The sequence below is a fragment of the Mus musculus genome, chromosome 13 (assembly GCF_000001635.26).
Source record: "Mus musculus strain C57BL/6J chromosome 13, GRCm38.p6 C57BL/6J".
NCBI lineage: Eukaryota > Metazoa > Chordata > Mammalia > Rodentia > Muridae > Mus > Mus musculus.
Window position 1 is genome coordinate 112,013,901 of NC_000079.6, and position 12,171 is coordinate 112,026,071.

At 44.8% G+C, this 12,171-nt stretch overlaps 1 long non-coding RNA gene across 1 annotated transcript in view; it reads left to right on the forward strand.

Moving 5' to 3' along the window:
* Gm15322 overlaps positions 1 to 12,171 on the forward strand; it is a 55,044-nt gene that overhangs the window by 18,990 nt on the left and 23,883 nt on the right. Inside the window, exon 2 of the long non-coding RNA XR_382921.2 lies at positions 3,236 to 3,355. This is a non-coding gene — a long non-coding RNA (predicted gene 15322). The remainder of the gene's footprint in view (positions 1 to 3,235; positions 3,356 to 12,171) is intronic.

The window sequence follows — 12,171 nt, forward strand, 5'->3', positions numbered from 1 at the left end:
TGAGCTAGATTTTAAACCCCAGAGACCCAGCAGGTGTTCCTGCAAGGGACAGAAGGCCATTTGCCATGCTCACAGACACCAGGCTCCTGACACAGGCCCCAGCTCTCTACAATTCTGTGGCCATCAGTCACATAGGGGAATGCCCCAAGCCCCTGGTATTCTGTCTGGACTCTACCTACCCGACAGTTACCTTGCAACAGCCAGGTAGGCCTGGCCCACTATAAAAGGGGCTGCTTGCCCCCTCTTTCCTCTCTTACTCTCTCACTTTTGCCTTTATCTCTTGTCCTTTTGCTCCCCCTCTCGCCACATTCCCTTCCCCCCTCTCTCCATGTGGCCATGGCTGGCCTCTACTTCTCTACTCTCCCCATCGCTCTGCCCCTCTCTGCCTCTACTACCCTCTTAGCTCCCCTTCCCAGCACTCCTCCCTGCAACAATAAACACCTTAAAGCCATGGACTGCCTCTTCTCATTGGGAGCTGCAGTGCTGGAGCAATGGAGCAGGTCTTTCTCTAAAGAGCCACTTGTCTAATCTCACACATGGTAACCGTGTGTCCTCCCACCCCTTTCCCTTAGGCCCCAGGCTAGAGCCTGCCTGCAGGCCCCCACTCTGTTCTCAGCTCTACCTTGGCATCTATGGTGCCCAAGAGTGAGAACCTGTTGTCCCTGGCCTCTGTGTAGCTGGGGGACCCCAGATCCAGCTCTTCCATGGCACCCAGTGGTGTCTGTGGTGCCTCAGAGTCTGAGCTGAACTCTGGCAGTTCCTTAGGGGCCTCAGACTAAACCTTATAACCCCCAGACTGGAGTCCTGAGACTTCTCACAGCCTGATGCCCACCTAGTGGCATAGGGTGCACACAGACAAACTTCCCGAGTCCCACCTCCATGAGTGGCCCTAGCCCTGTGGTGGACCAGACATTTGACACCATTTTAACCCATAGCTGGTGCCCAACGAGGGGCACAAACAGCAACACCACTGCACTGAATGGATACCATGGGAAAGTGAGCCCCCCCCCCCCACCTCTGAAGACAATCTGTCTTTTCCCACTGTGCTTTCAGTCAGCCCATAGCATGGATTTGGACAAGCTAAAGGGGCAACTGAAGCCTCCTGGCCAGATCTACTCTCTGGTGTTGGCTGAAGGTCCCTCTGGCCTCTGTCTAAATCCTGACAGCCCACAATGGGCATTGGCAAAGACTATCTAACTTCAACTCAAAACAAAAAGAAAACCTGGTAATGCAGCAGCCACTTAAAAGCCACAGGGCGGCTGCCAGTTCTTAAATCTGTGGGAAGGCTTAGTGTTTTGGACCTCTGTGGAATCCCCCAAAGCCAAATAGGACAGCTGCGACAGGAGCCAGGGGCCCAAGGGACATGGCCAAACATCTGCCATCCCTTGCAGGCCACATTCACCTGCCAGGTCTCCGGGGTTCTAATCCTGAGCTTGGCTGGGGACCAGGCTGCCTACCACAGCTCATGGCCCCACATCCATCTTGCTTCTTTCCTGACTGAGAATGCAATGTAACTAACTATCTCAAGCTCCTGCTTCCACTTCATGATAAACTGTACCCTAGAACTGTGAGCCAAAATAGCCCTTCCTCCACTGAAATGCTTGTATAGAGGGGGGCAATGAAGGTGGGCCTAGAATTTTTCTTGATTAAAATTGAACATTTTTAATGTTCTTTTTTTTTTAGCATTCTTCAATGTTTATTGAGGTTTGCTTTTATATTGTATATTAATAATGTCATTTCAAAGACAAAATTCATGTGGCTATTCATCTACCCCTTAGCTTAAAACCTAAAACATCTTTATCACCAGGGAAAATTAGGTTGTAACTGCCTCTAGTCAAGAGTACCCCCTTCCCCAGCCCTAGCTAACATTATTCTTCTTTCTTTATCCATGGGCTAGTACTTCCTATTCCCGAAAGTCCAAATAGAATGAGAAGATTGCTCATTAGTAGATATGTAGACATATCTAATTTCATGTTGTTACAGACCAGCAAATTCATTTCCTTTTATTGCTGTGTAGTAGTCTACACTCGGAAGATTAACTTGTTAACATACACAACAAGTTGTTTGCCCATTCTTTTGTTAATAGGCCTTTGTGAGTATTTCAATACTTTTTTCTTTGTAATTGCGAATAAATTGTCCATGGGTATTCTCTTTAAATGACTCTTTTGTGAAAATGTGTATTTATTTCTCATTATTATAAATTTAGCAGTGGGATTGCTAAGTCATGGTATGTCTGACTTCAGTAGAAACCAATAGTTTTTCTAAGCAATTTCTCCTATTCTCATTCTGATTAGTAACACATGAGGTTCTGGTTCCTCTTCCACTCCCCTCCCCCCAACTCTTGTTGTTGTTGGTTTTCTTCCATGCCACTCTGAAGGCAGACCATGCTACCTGGTGTGCCTTTAATGTGCATTTCAGTGGTAACTAATGCTGGTGGGTATTTTCAGTGTGCATTCTGGACATGCAGATGCATTTTTTTTATGTGAAATGTTCAGGTGTGTGGTGGTGTGAATGAGCCATGTCCCTTATCAACTTGAGCATCTGGACACTTGGAATCCAGTTGGTGGGTCTGTTTGTGGAAGATTAGAAAGCATGGTCTTCCTGAAGGAAGTTCAGCATAGAAGGCAGGCTTTGAGAGTGAAGGTTTTGGACCATTTGCAGTTTGCTATCTGCTCTGCTTCATGCTTGAGACAAGGATGCAAGCTCTCAGCTGCTACACCTGCTGTCACACCTGCAGTCACACCTGCTATGCTTCCCTGTTATTATAGATTCTAACCATCTGGAGCTATAAGCCCAAACACACTTTCTTCTATAAGGTGCCTTGGTCATAGTGTTTTATCACAGCAACAGACAGGTTACTAATACAGTGTGCTTGATCATTGTAAAGTTGGATTGATTGTGTTTTCATTCTTGGTTTAAAAATACATTCCATGCATAAGTACACACATACACACATGTACACACATAATCTATAGCTTATATTTTCACTTAATAGTATCATTTGATAATCAAAAATTTTGATTTTGTAGGAATTATGATATATCAATGTTTTTTTTTTAAATTCATGTCTTGCTGCATAAGAAGCCTTTGCATGTCTCCAATTAGAAAAGGTATTCTTTATATTTTCTCTTAGGAACTGAGTAATTTTTCATACTCATATTTGTATATTTTAAATTAATTTTGGCAAGCTGCTAAATCAAGGCCCATGCTCACTGTTTTTCATTTGGATGTCTAGGTGACTTGAATCTCAACAGAGTTCTTACTCTCCATGGGCTTGTTGCTCAAGGCCACCATGGGATTCTGTTTTCTGTTCCCCAGCAGTGAAGACTCCATGGCAACTCCAGGTGTGGACCAAGTGAGTACAGGAACAGTCCTTTCTGTCAGTAGAAGCTGCAGCTGGCATGTGGGCAGAACAAGCAAGGCCATGCATGGAGCTACCTGGGGCCTTGGGGCCCAACTTCTATTCAAAAGGTTTAAAGTCTTCCCTGCTGAGTTCTGGTGTTGGTTTAGGCCCATTTCTCCTTTCTATTCCATGTTTTCCCCATAGGGACCATTGTCCTGGTGTGCTATCTTAGAAGTAAATAGCTTGTAAAAAATTTTATATTCATTTTTACTAACTTGTATCTGGACAGAATTTGTCTCGAATCTCAGATGAAACTTTGGACTTCTGAGGGACATTGGAGTAAGTTGACATTTGGGTACTACTGGGGAAGAAAAAATACGTATTGTGGAAAAATTCATGGCATACAGTCAAGGGACAGATCTGAATGAGACTCCCAAAGGCAAAGGTTCACGTAGGAAGCTTGGTTCTGGGTTTGGCAAGGTTGAAATGTGTGGAGCTTTCAAAAAGCTGAAGACCAGCCTGGTGTTTGCAGCACATGTTTTTCATCCCAATGCTCAGGAGGCAGGGGCAGGCAGATCTCTGTTAGTTTGAGGCCAATCTGGTCTACAGAGTGAGTTCTAGAACAGTCATAACTTAAAAAAAAAAAAAAAAAAACAAAACAAAACAGAAAAACCCTGTCTTGAAAAATCGAAGAGGAGATGGGGGAAGGAGGAAGAAGAGGAAGAAGAGGGGGAGGTGGAAGAGGAGGAGGGGGGAGGAAGGAGAAGGAGAAGGAAAGAAGAAGAAGGAGGAGGAGGAGGAGGAGGAGGAGGAGGAGGAGGAAGAAGAAGAAGGAGAAGGAGAAGGAGAAGGAGAAGGAGAAGGAGAAGGAGAAGGAGAAGGAGAAGGAGAAGAAGAAGAAGAAGAGAAAGAAGAGAAGAAGGACTAGTCATGAAGACCTATGCTATTGGTCTCATGGGATCCACAGCTCATTCCTTCATGAGAGTTGTAACTAAAGAGCAAAACCAGTCTCTCCCTTCCCTCTAGCTTCTTGTATTACTGTGTGGCCCCTCCTTCTTGTTACATTGCTGTCACAAAGCCATCTACTGTGGTATTATACAGCTAAAGTTGTATTAGCTCAGCCAGTGCCCATACAACACTCTGGAACTACAAAACTGTGAGCTAAACTGACCCACTTTCTTTGCAAGTCACCTCAATTTAGGTCTTTTGTTGCACTAATGAAAAACAAACTAGAGTACCCTGGGAAGACTGAATTGCTTCCTAAAATGAAGTAACAGAAAATCTTTTGGGTGCTGTGAGAAATGTGAGAAATATAGGATCTTCTCACACAGTAAACCTTGAAGATAAAACATTAGCTTGGGGTGTTCAGAGCCAGAAGACAGCCTTGGCCTGAATGCACTCTGAATATTGGGTTACATATTTTTGTTTTTAGTGGGATGGGGGAAGCTGGGAGGGGGTGACTCAAGAGTCTGGGTAGTGTCCAAATCCTTTGAAGGTTGGGTAAGGCAGAATGGGGTTATATTTAGAAATAAGTGAGCAACTCTCAATATTTTGTAATATAAGTGCCAAAGTAGACTTTAGAGTATCTTCTCCTTCATTTGTGGCAGGATCGGTCCATGACATTCTCGTCACGGTGTCAGCATACATAATAATTCAAATAGAGTGACTCACTAACTTCAGTTAGATATTCAGCTATTTGTCTTGGTTTCAATATTGTAATGAGCATACAAAACAAATAAATGCCTTTAGACAAGTAAAAAATAGCTTAGTCAGAATCTCTGCCACACCCAAGGCTTCACGGGGTAGCCAGTACTCCATAATGTCACTCACTGAGGTAACCAGACACGATCCTAGAACCCATGACCCTCACTGGACGGTATTTAAGCAGAGACCAAGAGCAATGCTCTGCTCTGCACATCTGGAGAGATGCCACCTTGATCTGCCCCGCATCTGGTGAGTATCCCCAGGATCCTGACCCTTGAACCAGAGACTTCTGTCAGAGACTGGACCTGACCTTCAGCTAAGATATGTCATACAGGTGAGCAGTCTTGGGGAGATAGGCTTAGGGCTATAGTTAGGAATTTAAAGTGTGAACATTGTGTGATGACACCCCCCCCCCAGCATAAAACAGAACTTTTGTTATGCTATCTGTATCTACCTTCCTGCTTGTGACAAAAATCTACAAACCCCACTCAGAATACTTCTCAGACGTTTGTATCCTCCTGGAAAGCATGACTAATGATCTGAGAGAGCATTTTTGAAATGGCTCCCAATAATCCCAGCCTTCATGTGTTTATTTCCCACTGTGTGCAGACTTTGCCTGGCCTGTTGCATGTAAATAAAAGAATATGGTAAAAGTAACATGGTATCACATTGAAGACGGGGCTACACAAGCCTGCAGTTCCCACCTTGCGTGTATACACCCTTACTCTGGTGTTCTTCCGTGCTCATTCTCATGATGCAAGGTACCCTGATGTAGCCTGCCATGTGGAGCCCCACAGCTCACAGGAACTGAATCTTGCCTGTAACTACTTAAACCATCTGGGAGGCTGCACACTTCTGGCCTATAGAAGCTAGAGTCATTACACAACAGCTAGACACTTATGCCTAGCCCTCCTGAGTGTCCGGCACTGTGCAAGGTGCTGTACACGGGATTTCTCTTGTGGTTTTCACTGTAGTCCTTTGAAGAAAGATATTATGGTTATTTTTATAGATGGGGAAACTGGAGCTGAGAGCAATTTGCTAAAGTTTCAGGCCAAGGACGTAAAATGAGAGACTGGGAGGTTAGGTAGCACACTTTCTTTATTCTGGTTGATCAAGCTTTCTAGCCCTGAACATATTTTCCGCTGAACTGACTGGGGTTTTGTTATTGCTTTGTTTTTAAGGAGGGATTGAGTGGTTCCTTAGAATAAAGTTAACAGCAGCCCTGAGCCCTTGGTCTCCTCACAGAGAGGAGGAGAGTGACCTGTGTGAAGTTCATGCCTCCTCCTTTGATTCTGAGCTGAAAAGTTGAGATCACGAGCAACCCCTAGGGAAGGATTAGAGAGAGATTTGGAGGAGACTTGTGAAACTTTTTAGTTTAGCTTTTATGACAGATCATTTTCTTGTGATGAGAAGAACAAATCGATCTGTCTTGGAAATAATATTATATTGGAACAGACTAGAGGCTGTCTCAATGGACTCTATCAAGAAAAGTGGAAACTCCAAATGTTATAGCTTAAAATAGCAGTTGCCAAGGCAGGTTTGTTACTTTCTTTATTAAAATGTTATTTTAGACATACCTCTTGCTTATTTTAATGTAAATATATTTTTACATGCCTGGTACACAAAAAGCATCAAAATATAAAAAAATTGAGCTACCACTTCCATCTACAAGTATTAATGAGGCTGATACAACTATGACTTTGTACGTACTTTGGTAATTCATTACAGCCACCTCTTCACATAGATAGCTATGTCTACATCATTTAAAACGCTCTACTTCACATACATTCCATAATTTCTGCATGTTCCTCTATATGTAGGTACTTCTGTGGGCCATCAAGATGGCTTATCGGAACAAAGATGTTTTCTTTGAAAGCCTACGACCTGAGATTGATCCCTGGAGTCCACAAAAACATGGAACTGACTCTACAAACTTATGTGCTCACCTGTACACATAGCACACAGCTCACTCTCCAAAATCACACGCACACACACACACTTACACCCCGCATACATATACACACATACACACACCACATAGGCTCACACAGGCATATACGTCACACAAATACACCACACACACACACCACCACACACACACACACACACACACACACACACACACACCACATACATATATATATGTACACACACACACCACATACATATATATATGTACACACACACACCATATACATACCACACACACACACCCCACACATAGGCACACACAGACATACATACCACACATACACACACACACACACACACACACACACACCACAAAGACACACACAGACATACATATCACATACACACACACACACCACACACACACACACACACACACCACACACACACCACACACACACACACACACACACACACACACACACATCATACACACATACAAAACCACCACATACATGCACACACACCACAAAGGCACACATAGGCAAACACACACCACACACACAAATACACATACATACACCCCCACCTATAATAATAATGATAACACAAATTTTAGAAATAAGTTTTTTTTCAAATTTATGAACTAAATACCTGCATGAAAAAGTGACTTAATAGAGCCAACACCTTTTGCATTTGTCTTACAACTTCTCCAGGGTAGGTAGATTCCTCTATGTGGAATAGGTGGGTCAAAGAGTTTACACATCTTAAATTGTTGTAGGTGTTGCCAAATTGCCTTCCAGAAAGGTTGTACCAAAATTAATTCCCACCAACAGCTTATGAGAGAGTGCCCACTTCCTACACCCTCGCCAGTAATGGGTGTTAGCACCCTTTGAAACCTTCGCCCATCTGATAAGTAAGAGGCATCTTGTTTTCGTTTGCCCTCCCTTAATTACTGGGGAAACGAGGCCCTCTTCCTTGGCAGTTGTGCGTCTTCCCTTATAATCTTCACACGCTGTTATCCATTAGGTTTTGCGTATGATGTCTTATTAAAGTTCTGTATGTTGTGGGGTTGACGCCTTCCTCCACACTCTGCGCTCTCCTTGCCTTTTGCTTGTCTCATCTTCATGGTTTCCATACTTGATCTTGTGGCCTTTGGAGTTGTCATCTCACAGCATCTTTCTATCCTCACAGCTGTTCTCCAACTTACATCTTTCTTTCTGTTGGTTTTTCTCCAAGATTAGGCAGTTTTCATGAGGAAACAACATTTTGAGTCAATATTTGGCAAGTAAAACGCGAATATAATGAGTTATTAAAAGATTCATGTTTTTCTCAGGGACTTCCTTCATTTTCCACAACCCTGTTGAGTGACATTAAAGAAAACACCTCAACGATTTTCATTCTTAGAGACTAGCATATACACACCGAGAGCTCAATGTTTCTATTGAGTTTGGTTGTTGTTGTCTTTGTTTCTATTGCTGTGATTAAAAAAAACAAAAATGACCAAAAGCAATGTGGAGAGGAAAGGGTTGATTTCCGTGTCTAACTCAGGTCATGCTCTATCACTGATGGAAGTCAGGCTGAAGCAGAGGCCATGACAGAACACTGCTCACTGCTGGCTTTTCCTGGCCTGCTCACGATACCCCAGGATCACCAATCAAGACCACCACCACCCCGCCCCCACGGACTTGCTTATAGGCCAATCTTATAAAAGCATTTTCTCAATTAAGATTCCTTCTTCTTAGATGACTACAGCTTCTGACAAATAAATGAGTAGATAAACCGGGGCAGATACAGTCTTGCTAACAGCAATACAATCACCATGTTGTAGACATACGGCACTGCACTGATTCTAAGAAATGTACAAATTTATATTCCTATCATGCTGCCTGTAAACAGAGAGATTCAGTGCATGACTCCATCTAAAACTCAGAGCAACACTACTTGTTAGTGATTATTGCTTTTCTTTTACAGATGAGAAGACAGGTTGGGAGGGGTGGAGTGACTTTTTGGTGTCACGCAGTCAACTCTAGCATGAGTGGGGATCCACGCTTGCATTTTTTGAACCCAAATCCTCTCTTCTTCCCAGCCTCTCCTTGCTGTTGACTGGAAAGTCAGAGCATGGTTGCCTTGGGGGAATCTTTGCAGCTTTGATCTCATTTGAGGTGCTAATTTGATTTTAACTTCAAAATGGGTCAGGGTCACCATTTCTTAGGCTAAAATTGTTGCTGTCTTCCCCCCCCCCCCCCCCCCGCCAAGATCTGAACGTGGGCAGCTCCCTTAATTAACATTTTATTCAGTGGGAAGCACGCATCCTTTAGAGAGTGATTGCCCACCTCCTCGCAGCTGTCCAGTTCTCTTTCCCTGTGCCTGGCTCTCAAGGGACAGTCCCTCCCAGCTTCCTCACCTCCAGGGAGCAGAAACTCTGCCCCTTTCACCAGTCCCCTCTAACCAGGAACAGAGCTGGCACTGAAATGCAGTTACACGCTTGCTGGCTGGCTCCTGGGCTAGCTGCCTGCAGAGCCTCAGGGGCCAGGTCAGTTCGACCCAACCCAGTGGATCAGACTATGAGGCATGTCTGCCCCTCCCCCTCAGCTCCTGGGATTTTCTTTCCCACTCTGCTTTGCTTCTTCCTTTCCCAGAGGTTGCGTACTCCCAAAAGAAAGGCACCCAGGGTATGCATGCTCCCTCTGGAGTTGACTTACCTCTACTACCAAAGGGGTGTGGTATCTATCCAACCCCACCAAGCAAGATGAGCAGGTCTGGATTATTTATTCTTGTTTACCACCTCCCGTCTAGACATCAGAACAGTGTGATGTGTGACAGCGCTCTCGATCCCGTGCAGAGGAGACACTATTTGAGTCGTCTACTCCTGAGGATGACGAGTGTCTCCTCAGGCGTCCAACATCGAGACTGTCACTTTATGTAGAAGAATCAGCACCTTCCCGTAGTGAAGAAATAACGCTGTTGAAGATGGGTGATTCATGGTGACAGGAGCCTCGGGTACATCCAGGGAGAGCAGCCCTGGAAGTGGGGGCGGGGAGGGGAGGAGACACGGGCTTCACATCTCAGAGAGATCTGCAGCCCATCAGGGCACACATTGGATGAGCCTGTGTATCTTTCTTCATCCTAACTAGAGAAACCAGGTCAGCCTTCCTGGCCTTCCTGTTGCTGCTGTTAACACGGGGCAATCGTTGAGTCTTCGTGCCTTCATGATCTGTGTGACTTTGAACTTGATGTGACTCAGGGATTGAAGAGATGGCAAACAAACAAACAAACAAACAAACTTTAAAAATCAGATCCAGTGGACGGTGCATGTGGGTGAAGACATCAGCTGCAGCCCATGCATTCAGAGAATGTATTATGTGCAGTACAACCGGGGAGGGGCTTAGTCAGTCAGAGTTCCCTGGAAGGGAACAGGATCAGGCAGCAGGCATCTGGGACTAGGAATATGTAGCCGGTACTTTCTATACACGTTGTCAACACTCATACTTAGACTATGGGAAGGCCTTGTAATTCCCCTGAGCCTGACCTAGGATTGGTCAGGTCTTTCCATCACCATGGGACTGACGTATGGGCCTACAGACAGGACTTTATCCCAGCCCACAGACTTTCCATCCTTCTTTGGGTTTCTTTAATTTTTTTGCATGCTGCCTATCACTGCCTGATATTAAATTATATATTTGTTTACTTGTCTTTTGTCTTTCTCCCTCGTCAGAAGACAACTTCTATATCTATCTATCTATCTATCTATCTATCTATCTATCTATCTATCTATCTATCTACCTATTCTTGCACACTGCCATGAACACAGCATCTAGGAGAGTTTCCGACATATAGCAGATGCTCACTAAACAGTCTCTGAGTAAAAGAATTGAATAAAAGAACAGAACCCTTGAAGAAAGCGGCTGTGTGTTATCTTGTCAGTTAGGGCCCACAGCCTGAGTGAGAAGGGAGTGCCTGTGCCCCCTCAGTTCAGAAGGATGTCAAGATAAATAGAGACTGGCAGCAAGGTAGATGTAGCTGTCCAGCCCATATCTTCTTGATCACATTTTAATGCTGTCAGCATTTCCTGAGCCATACATGGCCCTTCATGAGGCGTGGCTGTTCCCCAGTGGTAGCAAAACTCCCAGGAGCCTGCCCATTGTTCAGGACTGGTATTTTTGCATAAATGCTTTGTACATCCCTTGCCAGCTCTGTGTGGTCAGTTTTGTTTATAGCTCACCCTCGAGTTGTTTATAGTGACTAGCCCAGGGTGCTCAGAGTTAGTCAGGCTCCATCAACCGTGTGGATTTGCCTCAGGATGGGTGAGACTGGTTGGGTAGCATGGGGTTAGGCAACAGGAGATAATGCATCCTTTCTCCTCCCCCGAGAAGCAACTTGCGGTTCTCACAGTGTGTCTTCACTGTACAGTAGATGCACAAGCTCCAGCTAGTGTGAGAACCAGACTTGCATGAGAAAAAAACACAGTCATGGCCCAGTTCCTGCAAGGCTCCCGGGCTCTGTTCTCAGCATTGAGAAAGTCCAAATGCCTAAGCCGCTGACCCCGTGGTGTGTCGGTGGGTTTGCACAATTCCCAGGGGTCATTTAGTCATTTGTACCCCACAGGGGAGAGCAAGTGAATTCTGAGTAGAGGAAGATGTGGGTGCTCTTAGGGCGTGACACGACGTCCTTCTCCAACCCCCACTAAGCCATTGATCTACTACCGGAACCATCTCTCCTGGAAACAGCTCACTCCTTACTGTCATTCTTCCCTCTGCTTTTGTAAGCTCCAGGGTGTTTGAAAATACCGCTGGACTCTTCATCGTCTTGCACCAGTTTCTTTCTCTGGCTGGAAAATGTTAGTGCGACTTGGCCTGGTTATTTGTCAGCAGAGAGCAGTCATTCCTCAGCTGGGGTGGAATTCCCTGGTGATCTTTCCCCTTCCAATCATGCAACAGTCCCACATCGCCTTTCTCCTGTTGTAATTTCCCCGGTTACATTAAAGCCTGTGGGCTTTTCTGAAGTTATTGCTTGTAAAGACATATTTAGAAATTGTTTATGGGGCTATTTTTAGTGCAAAAGCATGCAATGAGCTCTAATTGTCACTCTTCCAAAACTCCACAAGACTCCAAAAGGATCCCACTAAAGTTCTAGGGACTAGGTGCAGGGTAATTCATCACTGGGATGACAGCACAACCCTTGGTACCACACTGAAGGATGTCTGCTGGTCA